Source organism: Phocoena sinus, chromosome 9 (genome assembly GCF_008692025.1).
Source record: "Phocoena sinus isolate mPhoSin1 chromosome 9, mPhoSin1.pri, whole genome shotgun sequence".
Classification (NCBI taxonomy): Eukaryota; Metazoa; Chordata; class Mammalia; order Artiodactyla; family Phocoenidae; genus Phocoena; species Phocoena sinus.
This window is the reverse complement of record NC_045771.1, coordinates 59355912-59367537: the sequence shown is the minus strand read 5'-3', so window position 1 is coordinate 59367537 and position 11626 is coordinate 59355912. Positions and strand designations below refer to the sequence as shown.

At 35.8% G+C, this 11626-nt stretch overlaps 1 protein-coding gene across 1 annotated transcript in view; it reads right to left on the bottom strand.

The window, feature by feature from the left end:
* ASB4 (ankyrin repeat and SOCS box containing 4) overlaps positions 1 to 11626 on the bottom strand; it is a 213343-nt gene that overhangs the window by 95864 nt on the left and 105853 nt on the right. The gene's annotated exons all lie outside the window — the stretch shown is intronic.

The following is an 11626-nucleotide window of genomic DNA, read 5'->3' as shown; positions in this document are numbered from 1 at the left end:
TCTAGATTAAATATCTGAATAATAATAGGGTAGAAATAGGATAGAAGTACTAAATTAAGTGGTGACATGTTTTATCTTTGCTATCTTCACACTGTCTTTCTTTACTAATTTAATCCTACTTTATCATTAGACAGCATTCTCTGCCTACCTCTATAATGCCCTTATTGCAAAGTTTTGCAAAAAAACAAATAAAAAAGGAATGGAGGGAGGAAGGAAGAAAGGAAGGGAAGGAGGGAGGGAGGGAAGAAAGAAAAGCAATTAGAATAAAATAAAATTAGTGGAATAAGTTTGTCGTAACTAAATTCTAAAATCTTGTCAGAATAATCATATGTAAATAAAAAATGCCATCAACTATGGCATTAGACTCTAAAGAACCTATACTGAAGCCCTTCAGCCCTTCAGCAATGACATGCTTGTTCACTTGACTACCTTCATTTCTTCTTCTGTCAAGGAAGTACTGCACTGTCTAAAGGAAGCCCAAGAGCACACACATACCTACACACACGGGATTAGCTATACAGTTCCCTTGAATTAAGCAATTTGGGAGGTAGGGGGTTAGCATGTGCCCCGGGCTCAGAACCTTCATCCCCATTTCCACAAAAACTGCAAGACTTCAAGTCCCACAATTCTCCATTTATGGACATGTACATCTTTTCGACTCAATGTGTATACCCCCAAAGGATACTAATTTTCAAGTTCAACAAAGTTGGCTGAATTTTCATTAAAACTGTCTTTACACCATTTCTCCCAAATTTCAAATTTGGCTCGAAATGGTAAGAGCATTTGATCTTAACTACAATAACCTGTGCAAAAAGATCATTGTGACCTAGTAGTTTAAGCACTGGCCTTATAATTTCTTTATTCTACTACTACGCTTTTAGGTACCGTACTTACACTTAGATGTGTAATAACACTGCAAATGTATATGAAATCTCCAGGTCACTTTGGTCTGTCTTGATCAAAGTATTGAGGAATTTTCATAATTTCACAGGAGCTTATGTAAGAGGTCCCCAACCCTCCACCATGAACACTTAGAGCAGTAGGCTTCTATCTCCATTAACATTCTATCCATACATCTTTTCGGGGATTTTTTCACTTTTTACCTTGCATCACAGTTACTTAGGCACTCAATAAACATCTCCTGGATGGATACATGAATAAACACATAAATAAACCTCTGCCTTTAGAACAGCATCCCTGCGTTTAAAAGCAGATTGGAACTCTGTGTTAAACAAACATACATCAAATTTTATAAGATTTTATGCTTTAAATGGTATTCAAAAAGTTTTACAACATTGCAGAAACTCTGGAATATTTTTCCAAGCCAGAAAAATTGCAACTGATCTTGTTTAAAGTAGCTCTACATTGGTGGCCTTTGGCCATTAAAAATTATCACATATTTCAAAAGAAATTAAATAATGGATAAAAGTTATAACTAACTAATGAAATTTCTTGAGCAGATGGGTTGCTATTTCAGATTTTATTAGTATTATTCCTTCTTGTTCACCTTGGACTCAGATGAAAAAAATATCACCATTCATATTTCATGGCCTCTTAATGGAAATGAGCAACTGTCTTTTAATGAGATTTTCCAGTTCCTACTAAAGTGCAAATAAACATAAAAAGCCACTCAAAATCAACAGAAATGTCAGTAGCCTTGAAAACATGTTGAATCTATTAAATGATGTGAAAATGATGTGAACTGTCTTAGTGATAAATACAGCAATGAAATAATAAAGTTTATCAGCAGATTAAAAGACATCATTCTCATGTTTACTGCTATTATTCAATGTAATGAAAATAACACAAACTGGTTGCTAGGAATTTTTTATGAGCATATTATTTTCCATAAATGTAAAAGGATGCTTTAACATATAAGACAAATAGCCTATTAAATGGCAAAGTCTTGAGTTTATTTTATCAATTCCATTAAAACTATGCCCTTTAATGTGTTTCTAGCCCCCAAAATACACTTCGGTATTTGGCAGAATTGCCCTTAACTCAGTATTTTTCTTTTAAATTCACTTTTAAGAATAACAAAATATGTTTGAAATTATAGCTTTGTGACCTGAAAATGAAATAAAAATTTGAAAACAAAAATGAAAAACGTATACCATATTCTTAGGCAATTCTCTTTACCTATTTGAGTCCCAGTTTTCTCTTCTACCTATGTGAAATAATTAAATGAATTCTAGTGCTTAAGGAAGACACTTTTAATTCTAAATTCTCTGAATCTATTCTCATAACAAGCAAAAACATTATTTCTTTAATTTTACATTTATATGAAATGATGGATGTTTACTAAACTTATTGTGGTAATTATTTCATGATGCATATAGGTCAAATCATTATGTTGTACACCTTAAACTTATGTAGTACTGTATGTCAATTATATCTCAATAAAACTGTAAGGGAAAAAATGAACTCTCACATAACTGAATGAACAAATGAATGAATAAAGTTTTTTAAATACATTAACAGTGATGAACTTTATTTTTTTAATTTTATATTGGAGTATAGTTGATTTGCAATGTTGTGTTAGTTTCAGGTGTACAGCAAAGTGATTCAGTTATACATATACATATATCTATTCTTTTTCAGGTTCTTTTCCCATATAGGTTATTACCGAGTATTAAGTAGAGTTCCCTGTGCTATACAGTAGGTCCTTGTTGATTATCTATTTTATATATAGTAGTATGTATATGTTAATCCCAACCTCCTAATTTATCCCTACCCCCTTCCCCTTTGGTAACAATAAGTTTGTTTCCTAAGTCTGTGAGTCTGTTTCTGTTTTGTAAATAAGTTCATTCATATAATTTTTTAAATTCCACATATAAGTGATACCATATGATATTTGTCTTTGATTTACTTCACTTAGTATGATAATCTCTAGGTCCATCTATGAATGAATGAATGAATGAAGTTTTTGAATCTATATTTTCTAATAATTCTTTACTGAATACCCTGCCTCCAATTTCTCTGCAGTCCAAACTAGGCTTTGTATAATATCACTGTCAAGCTCAGAATCTTTTGCTGCCTTCCCAGTGCCTAAGAACCTGATATTTATAGTTTTCTACAATCCAACCTACACAATCAACCTTATAACCTATACCTTCTGTTACTGAACTGTTTAGTATATTGTCTTCTAAATATGCAACCAACATTTTCCTTTTGATCATTGTAAATATGCCTGCCTGAAATGCCCTTCTTCTCTTCTCTGCCTTTTTCCTAAAAGCTGCTCAACCTTCTAAACCCAACTCAAATTCCCCCCTCCATGAACTGAGCATCCCAGTCCAAAGTGCCTTCTCTCCCAACTTCTTCCTCTAAGCTCTCACGTGGTCAGGACCATTTTAGTATTTAGCATGTAATTCTTAAGGTTGCTAGTTAAATGTTACAGAGAGGTATAAAATCCAGAAACCCAATTAGATTGTGTTTTCCCTGCAATCCAGGACCATAACCTATATGAAAACCATGATGTTAAGCCTGTCTCATGTATAGTAGACATCAAAAATATTTCTTGATTAATATATTTTTGATGAGTTGGGAAAACAGAGAAAAGCAATGAAATAATTCCTGATTGAGAAGATTATTCTACTGATCTAAAACCAACGTCACCCATCATAACATCAAGGGCCCTCAGCACTTCTTCTCCGTCTGGGAAGGATCCATGTTTATTTCCAGATGGATCATGCCTATAATATATACATACAAACTAACTTAAACCTTTTATTTCAGGCTTAAAACTAGGTCTGTGTCCCCAAGGAGCTTAGAGTCCTGTTGAAGAGTTAAAGAGACACAAACGTGTGAGAAGTTAAATCATGACCAAAGATTTTACTAACAGTTCAAGTCAACAGTAGAGGAGATGCCATAATTCCTAATATACATAGCCAGGCATATTCACTAACATTAACTGCTATAGAAATTTAAAGAAGGAAAGGTGATTTCAAGCTAAAGTGACTAGGTAGAAAGAGGACAATTTAGGGGAAGTGGGGAAAAGACCATGAAGAAACTATCCAGGGAGAAGGTGGGAAAGGTATATTGGAGCTCAAATAAATATAGGCTAATGTCTAGATGTGGTATCTGGGGCAACAAAGAGCCATTTACTAGGATAGTAAAAGGATCAAAACATTTCTGTGGACTAAAATCTTAAGATCGTATGTCTCACTGTCAGTTTATTTACAAAATACAGTGCAGCAATCAGCACAGTCTTCTTAAATGAGAGATTAATTTAATATTTGAATAATTAAAGAGAGAATCCGTGGTATGTTGGCTGATGAGTGAAAACAGTGGGTTTTCACACAAGTGTCATACTGGTCAGACATGTAGGACTCTGGAGCCAGGCTGCCTATATTTCCATGCCAGCTCTGCCACTTAATAGCCATGGGAAGTTATATAACTTTTCTCTGCTTAAGTTTTCTGATCTGTGAAATGGGGATAATACTATAGCACCTTCCTTATAGGAATGCTGTGAAAATTCAAATGAGTTAATATATGTAAAGCATTTATAACATTCTTTGGCACATAATAAAATTTATATAGATATTTGCTATTTTATCAATAATGTTATTTAAGTATTAGATACTGGATCCTTCTATTAAGGAACTTCTATTAAGTTCCGATACAAATAAGTGGATAGCAATAAAAGTAAAGTACTGTTCTTCAGACATGAGGTCATACAGTGTGAGCATGAAATATCAATGATAGTAACAGATTTGCTCCAATATGCCCTACGGCCCGATTATGACGCTGGGATTAGATTTTTAGGTCAAAGTATGGTCTATTGACCTGAAACTGCTGAGTAAGGCTAAAACCTGTTCAGGAAGGGATCAAATGCAGACCTTGACCTCTTTGGTAATGCTGTCTAACCAGAAACTGGGTGGATGGTGATGCCATGTATTAGCTAATGAGATCCATTAACTCTTTTAGGTCCCTTTGAGAGCACTGCACAAGGCTGCACCTCCCAGAACACAGAGAAGCAGCTAGCTCACTGCACATTATAAACAAACATATAGCACTTTGCCCAAAGCACACTCTCAATAATTGTTTGTCGAATGGATGAAAAGAGACTTAAACCATAAAAATAACAATTAGGCTTCAGTTGTTCCCCAGGCAGCCTCCTTCCCCTTCTAAATATCATATTTCATCTTGTGAAAGCAGAGCTCCAAATGATAACAAAAGCAAGCACAAAACACAATTTTTAAAAAGCCTTTGAAAACAGTTCCCTGGCATATTGGAAAGTAGAATATGTTTTCTTTTTTTTTTTTTCTTAGAATGTCTGACAATGGTTCTTTGTAACTGAAAATACATCCTGCATTCTGTTTAGAGTCAGATGTGATTCTTATCTTCACCTAGTCCAGGTAGTTCCACGCAGGATTTTACTTACCATGCACTAATTTGGGGGAAATTATCTTAGGGATAAAACTTGCCACTGAACTTGAAGAAACAATTTTTAACCACAGATAAACTATTGGTTATAATATTGACTTGATCTTTTTAAGCTATTATTTCCATTGGCAGAAAATATTTATTTCATGTATTAGAATAGAAATTGGTTTCACTATACTTCTTTCTTCTCTCTCTGACCCCTTTTAAATTGAACATTAAGTAGGCAAAAAAGAAAATTCTACAGAATTTATTATGTGACAGATATTTTTCTAAGGATTTTACATTAATTAATTCATTTTTCCCTCCCAAGAACCATTATTAACTCTTTTGCATAAATGGACTTTTATCCTCACAACATCTGTATTATCCTACCCATTTTACAGATAGAAAACTGAGCCACAAAGCAGTCCAGTAAGTTGTCCCTATCAAGGGACAGAGCTGGGATTTGATTCAAGGCACTCTATACTTCAGAGCCTTTGCTCTGAAGAAACAGTCCTTCTTTGAGAAATTCAGGGAGGACAGCAACAAGTCAGAGTGATGCCTGAGGTCATGCAAATGTGTAACCCATAGCTAGTCTACAAGGCAGAGGGACACGGTCACTGACCTCATCACAAGGAGCCTAACCAACCAGCTGCAGGTCCCTGTATTTCTTCAGACAATATTTTCAGAAGTCCCTACCTACTTGCAGAGCCATCAGAAGCTTGGGTTGTTAGACCAGCTCATGCTTTCAACTGAATGACACTTAACCATTCTTCAGGGATTGAGGCAATTCACTTACTTATTCAACAAGTAATCAGCAAAGATTTCTTAAGCACCACACGCCGCCACGCACCAGGAATACCATAAAGAATCACAACGATTCCTACGCTCAAGGACATTATAGTCTACTTGTGAACGTAGAAATTAGGTTTCTAAATATTGATATGTGTTAATATCTTTATTTATTCATATTATCCTGAGAGTTAGATACAAGATTTCTGGGACAGGGACAAACTATTTATACTTACTTACAGTAAAAACTGCATCCGTTCCCCTGGCCCCAATCTTTCCCCCTTCTAAGGTGATTCAGTGAGAGCCAGACGTCACATTACACTTACTGGGGTCTGTACTATAGGTGAAGAACCCCCCCCCCCCCAAAATATGAGAGTTTATCTGGAAGAGGAACAGCTGTCTCCCACTCCCTCCCTTTGTGAGACAGTGAGAAAAAACTTTGCTCCCTAATGTACACAAATTCTCCTTCAGGAAAGAAGGAGAATACCCTTTGGAATGTAAAGAAATATTTCCGGGGGGCAATATGACAAGTTTTGTCCTGGCAAAGCCCACTAACAATTCCTGGGAAATAAAAATAGAATCTGGATAATAAAATAAAGTCTGACCTTTTTTTCTTTTCCTTTGTACTTTATCCAGTTTCACTTGCTCACATGGGGCCGCATGCAGAGGCCTTGCACCTGAGGTTGCACACGACACTTCAGTTCAAGATGGCAGCCAAGGGCTGTGTGCAAAGACACTGCACCTGGCACTGCAATGTGGAGCCACGCCCAACCTGCCAGAACTCCACCCCTCCCCCTGCTGTGAAGAACCCTATAACGCAGCTCCTCCTACAACCTGTCCGGGAAAGTGTGTGCTCTAGAGCGAGAGCTTGCTCCTCTCTTTTCTTTGATCAAACGATAAAGCTTTCCTCTGCTTACGAACAGAATTCAGCCTTGTTCTATTAGTTCGGATGACACCAGACAGCAGGACCGTCACTGGGGAAGTTTCTCTGGAAAGAATCCCGCGTAAGGGTCTTATTCCAAGACAACACTTGGAATGTCTCCAGGCTCAGCTTTGGTCAGGTGCCGTTTTCAGAATCAACCCATGTAAACATGGGGGTGAAATGTTCTAAGTGTCCAAGGCTTAATCATGCGCCTACCCACAGGGCTAGAGGAACGGGGTTGTGGTGATAATTGGTCCAATTTAAACCATATAGACTGAGAAGGGTAACACAAAATGAGTAGAGATGTTTCCCCGAAGGAAAGGATGGTAGCAAACCAAGAGCATATGTCCACTACAGCAGGAAAGTATGAGTCAGAGCACAGGTGGGGAGATTTTTACTAGGTAGGGGGAAAAACGTGTCCTCCATTATAATAAGAGGAAATCATGTGAGTTAGATCACGTTTTGGTTGTTAAAGCTTATCTGTAGAGAAGGGAAAGATGAAGTGATCAGAGGTTTGAGGACAGAAAATAGCTTTAAAATAATTGCAGAGAGCAGGAGGACAAGCTATGAGAGAACATATAGTTAGGCACAGTGGGGAGAGGAAAGAGGTTGTTGACTAAACTGCTCAGTTGTGAGATTTCTCCCGTAACCTACTCAAGAGTCTGGATTAGGCGTCAGCAAACTGTTTTTCCTGTCAAGGGTCAGATAGCAAATATTTTAGGCTTTGTGCACCACATGTTCTCTTTCACATATTTTTCTTGGCCTTTTAACAAATCTTTAGAAATGAAAAAACTTTTCTTAACTCCTTGACTGGGCTGTAGTTTTCTGGTTTCTATGAAGGCAGGGATAACATGGAGGGTTACGTACATCTATGGTTGTGAATTCGTCCAACAGGAAAACGAAAATAAAGAGACAATAAAGTTTAGAGTATTTGTGAACGAGTGAATGAAACTGAGTCCACTAGACATTGAAGTCACCAATCACTCATTATTTATAGATAAATTCAATTAACATTGCTTAGGTGTCTGTTGTGTGCCAGCCACAAAGCTATGTTCTAGGGATACAATGGTAAGCAACACAGGCATGATCTCTACCTTCATGGGCTTTAGAGCCTAGTGGGCAAAGACAGATTCATTTTAAAATAACAAATAAAAATGTATAATTATACCTGGATCAGTGTATAGTATATACAAATTTTGCAGCATAAAAAATTCAAGAAATATAACATTCTTCTATTCTTCCAAGTCAAATTTGACTTGCTTTGAGTCCCTATACTATGTCATACCCCCATCCCAAATCATTATATGAGTTTCTCTCCCTTCAGGGCTGTACAATGATTCAGGAGTCAGTCCAAAACAGTCAACTATGGCCCTTTGGCTTTGGGATTATGCAGATAACTGCTGTTTTATCTGCTTTCCAAACCTGACTGATGACTGTAAAGGAAAGAGAGGAGATGGAGGAGATCTGTGCCTGCAGTGCAAAGCTTGAACCTGGAGATCTTTACTAGCGATCTCCCGGCAATTTCCTGTGTACAAACGCCTAGGTTACTCAATTGCCACCTGGACTGTATCTGTCCAAGGAGTCAGCTATTTCTACCTCACAAAATTCAGTGTCTTGTTTCTAGCCTCCCCAACTCTGGTACAGTGCCACGTAAGCCCAATGACTAGTCAAATATTTCTTAAATAAAAAAAAAAGAGGTGGGACAACACATGCTCACAAATTTTATTAACTTAGATGAAACTGACCAATTCCTTGAAAGACAGAAATTACCAAAACTCAGACAAGGAGGAATAGATATCCATCCCTACATTCATTAAAGAAATTGAATTGCTAATTAATAACCTACCAAAAAAAGAATGCACCAGTGTATATGATTTTACTAGTGCATTCCACCAAATGTTTAAGGAGGAAATAACATCAACTGTCAAACAACCTCTTCCAGCAGATAGAAGCAGAGGGAATATTATCTAATTCATTCTATGACAGCAATATTGCCCTATAACCAAAACCAGATAAAGACAGTGTAAGAAAAGAAAACTTCAATATCTCTCATGAACATAAGTGTAAAAATTATCAATAAAATATTACCAAATGAATTCTATCATAAATAAAAATAATTATATACCACAGCCAAGTGAGACACACTCCAGGTATGCAAAGCTGGTATAACATTTGAAAAATCAATCAATATAATCCACCGTACCAATAGGCTAAAGAAGAATCATATCATCACATTAATTGATTAAAGAAGAACAAAGTTGAAGGACTTATATTACTGAATTTCAAGACTTTGATGACTCTAAACCTACAATATAAACAATATAGTGTGGTATTGGCAAAAGCATAGACACATGTATCAATGGATCAAACAAGAGAGCCCCCAAAATAGTCCCAAACAAATACAGTTAACTGATTTTTGCAAATGTGCAAAAGCAATTCCATGGAGAAAGGATAGTCTTTTCAACAATTAATGCTGGAACGATTAGAATTCATTCTAATGAAAAAAAAAGAAAGAAATTAAGACATATCTTACATCTCGTACAAAAATTAATTCAAAGTGGATCACAGAACTAAATGTAAAACACAAAACTGTAAACCTTCTAAAAGAAAACATAAAAGAAAATCTAGGTGGCCTTGGGTTTGGTAGAGTTTTAAAATATACCAAAACATAATCCATGAAAGAAAAAAAATTGAACTTTGTTAAAATTAAAACCTCAGCTCTGTACAAGATATTGTTAAAAGAATAAAAAGACAAGCCACAGACAGGGAGAATATGTTTGCAAAACACATATTTGATAAAACACTTTTATTCAAAATATACAAGAAACCCTTAAAACTCAATAATTAGAAAATAAACACATTTTAAAATGGGGAAAAAATCTGAATAGACACTTCACCAAAGACAAATGGCAAACAAGCATATGAAAAGACACTCAACATTATTTGTCTTTAGGAGAATGCAATTTAAAACAAGATACCACTGTAAACCTATCAGAATGGCTAAAATCCAGAATACTGACAATACCGTATGCTGGCAAAGATGTAGAGTAATAGGACCACATATGGAATTTGGAAGACAGATGCCAATTTCTTACAATGATAAACAGACTTACCACGTGTCCAGCAGTCGTGCTCCTAGGTAATAAACCAACTGATTTGAAAGCTATGTTTACACACAAACCTGCTTGCAAATGTTTATAGCAGCTTTACTGATGACTGCCAAAAACTGGAAGCAGACAAAATGTCCTTCAACAGGTGAATAGATAAACTCTGGTGCATTCATAAGATGAAATACTATTCAGCAATTAAATGGAATGAGCTCTTAAGACATGAACGAAAAGACATGGATGACTCAAATACATATCACTAAGTGAAAGAAGTCAGTTTGAAAAGTCAGCGTACTATCTGATTCTATTTATATGACATCTGGAAAAGGCAAAACCTTAGAAACAGTAAACAGATCAATGATTGCCAGGAATTTGGAGGTCGGGGCTGGGAGAGTTGAAAAAGTAAAGCACAGGATTTTTTAGAGCAGTGAAACTTCTTTGTATGAAACTACTTTGTATGTAATGGTGCCTACATGACAGAATGCCTCTGTCAAAGACCACAGAACTTTACAGCACACAGAGTGAATCTTAATGTATGCAAATTAAAAAAAAACATTTAGAAGGTCAGAGGAATTCCAGGATGGAGTGCAGAATATGATGCAGAAATCTAACTGTATTACTAATGTTAGTAATGAAACAACCTCACTGAAGAGGGTAGAGGCTAAGGTCTGCTCTAAGTGACTTTGGAAATAGAGTCTGTAAGACTAAAGGCAAAAGGCATAGTACATAAGAACTGCACTCTAGTTGATAAAGGTTTAAATTCTGAAACCACTGTACATGTATCAACAACTGAGTAAAGGGATGGCAGATGGTGGGAGGCAGATTTCTCACTGTTGGAGTGAGAAGTTACAGATAAGCAAGGGAAGGAAATTAGGATTAGAGTTAGAGATATAAACATAAACTCCTGATTAGTGTGATACAGAGGGATACATATTAGAAATATTCATATATATATACATGTGAGTATACACACATATATTTCTTTTCTCTGTCTGCTATGAGAGCCTAGAAGTAATGACACCCCAATAGCAATGAGCACACCTAGCACCCAGATCTTAGTTTCTAATTGGCCTTCAGTTAATAATAATGTACCAATATAACAATAATGTACCAATATTGGTTCAGTGGTGACAAATGTGCCATAAAAATGTAGCATATTAATAACTGGGAAACTGAGTGTGGGGTATATGGAGACTATGTACTACCTTCAAAACTTTTCTCCAGACTTAAAACATTCTAAAATAAAATGGTTATTTAAAAAATAAAATATGGGAAATCTCTGTACTTTCCTCTTGATTTTGCTGTAAACATAAAACTGCTCTAAAAAAAATAAAGCCTATTTTTTTAACTTTTTATTTTATATTGGAGTATAGTTGATTAACAATGTTGTGTTAGTTTCAGGTGTACAGCAAAGAGATTCAGTTATATATATATATACATG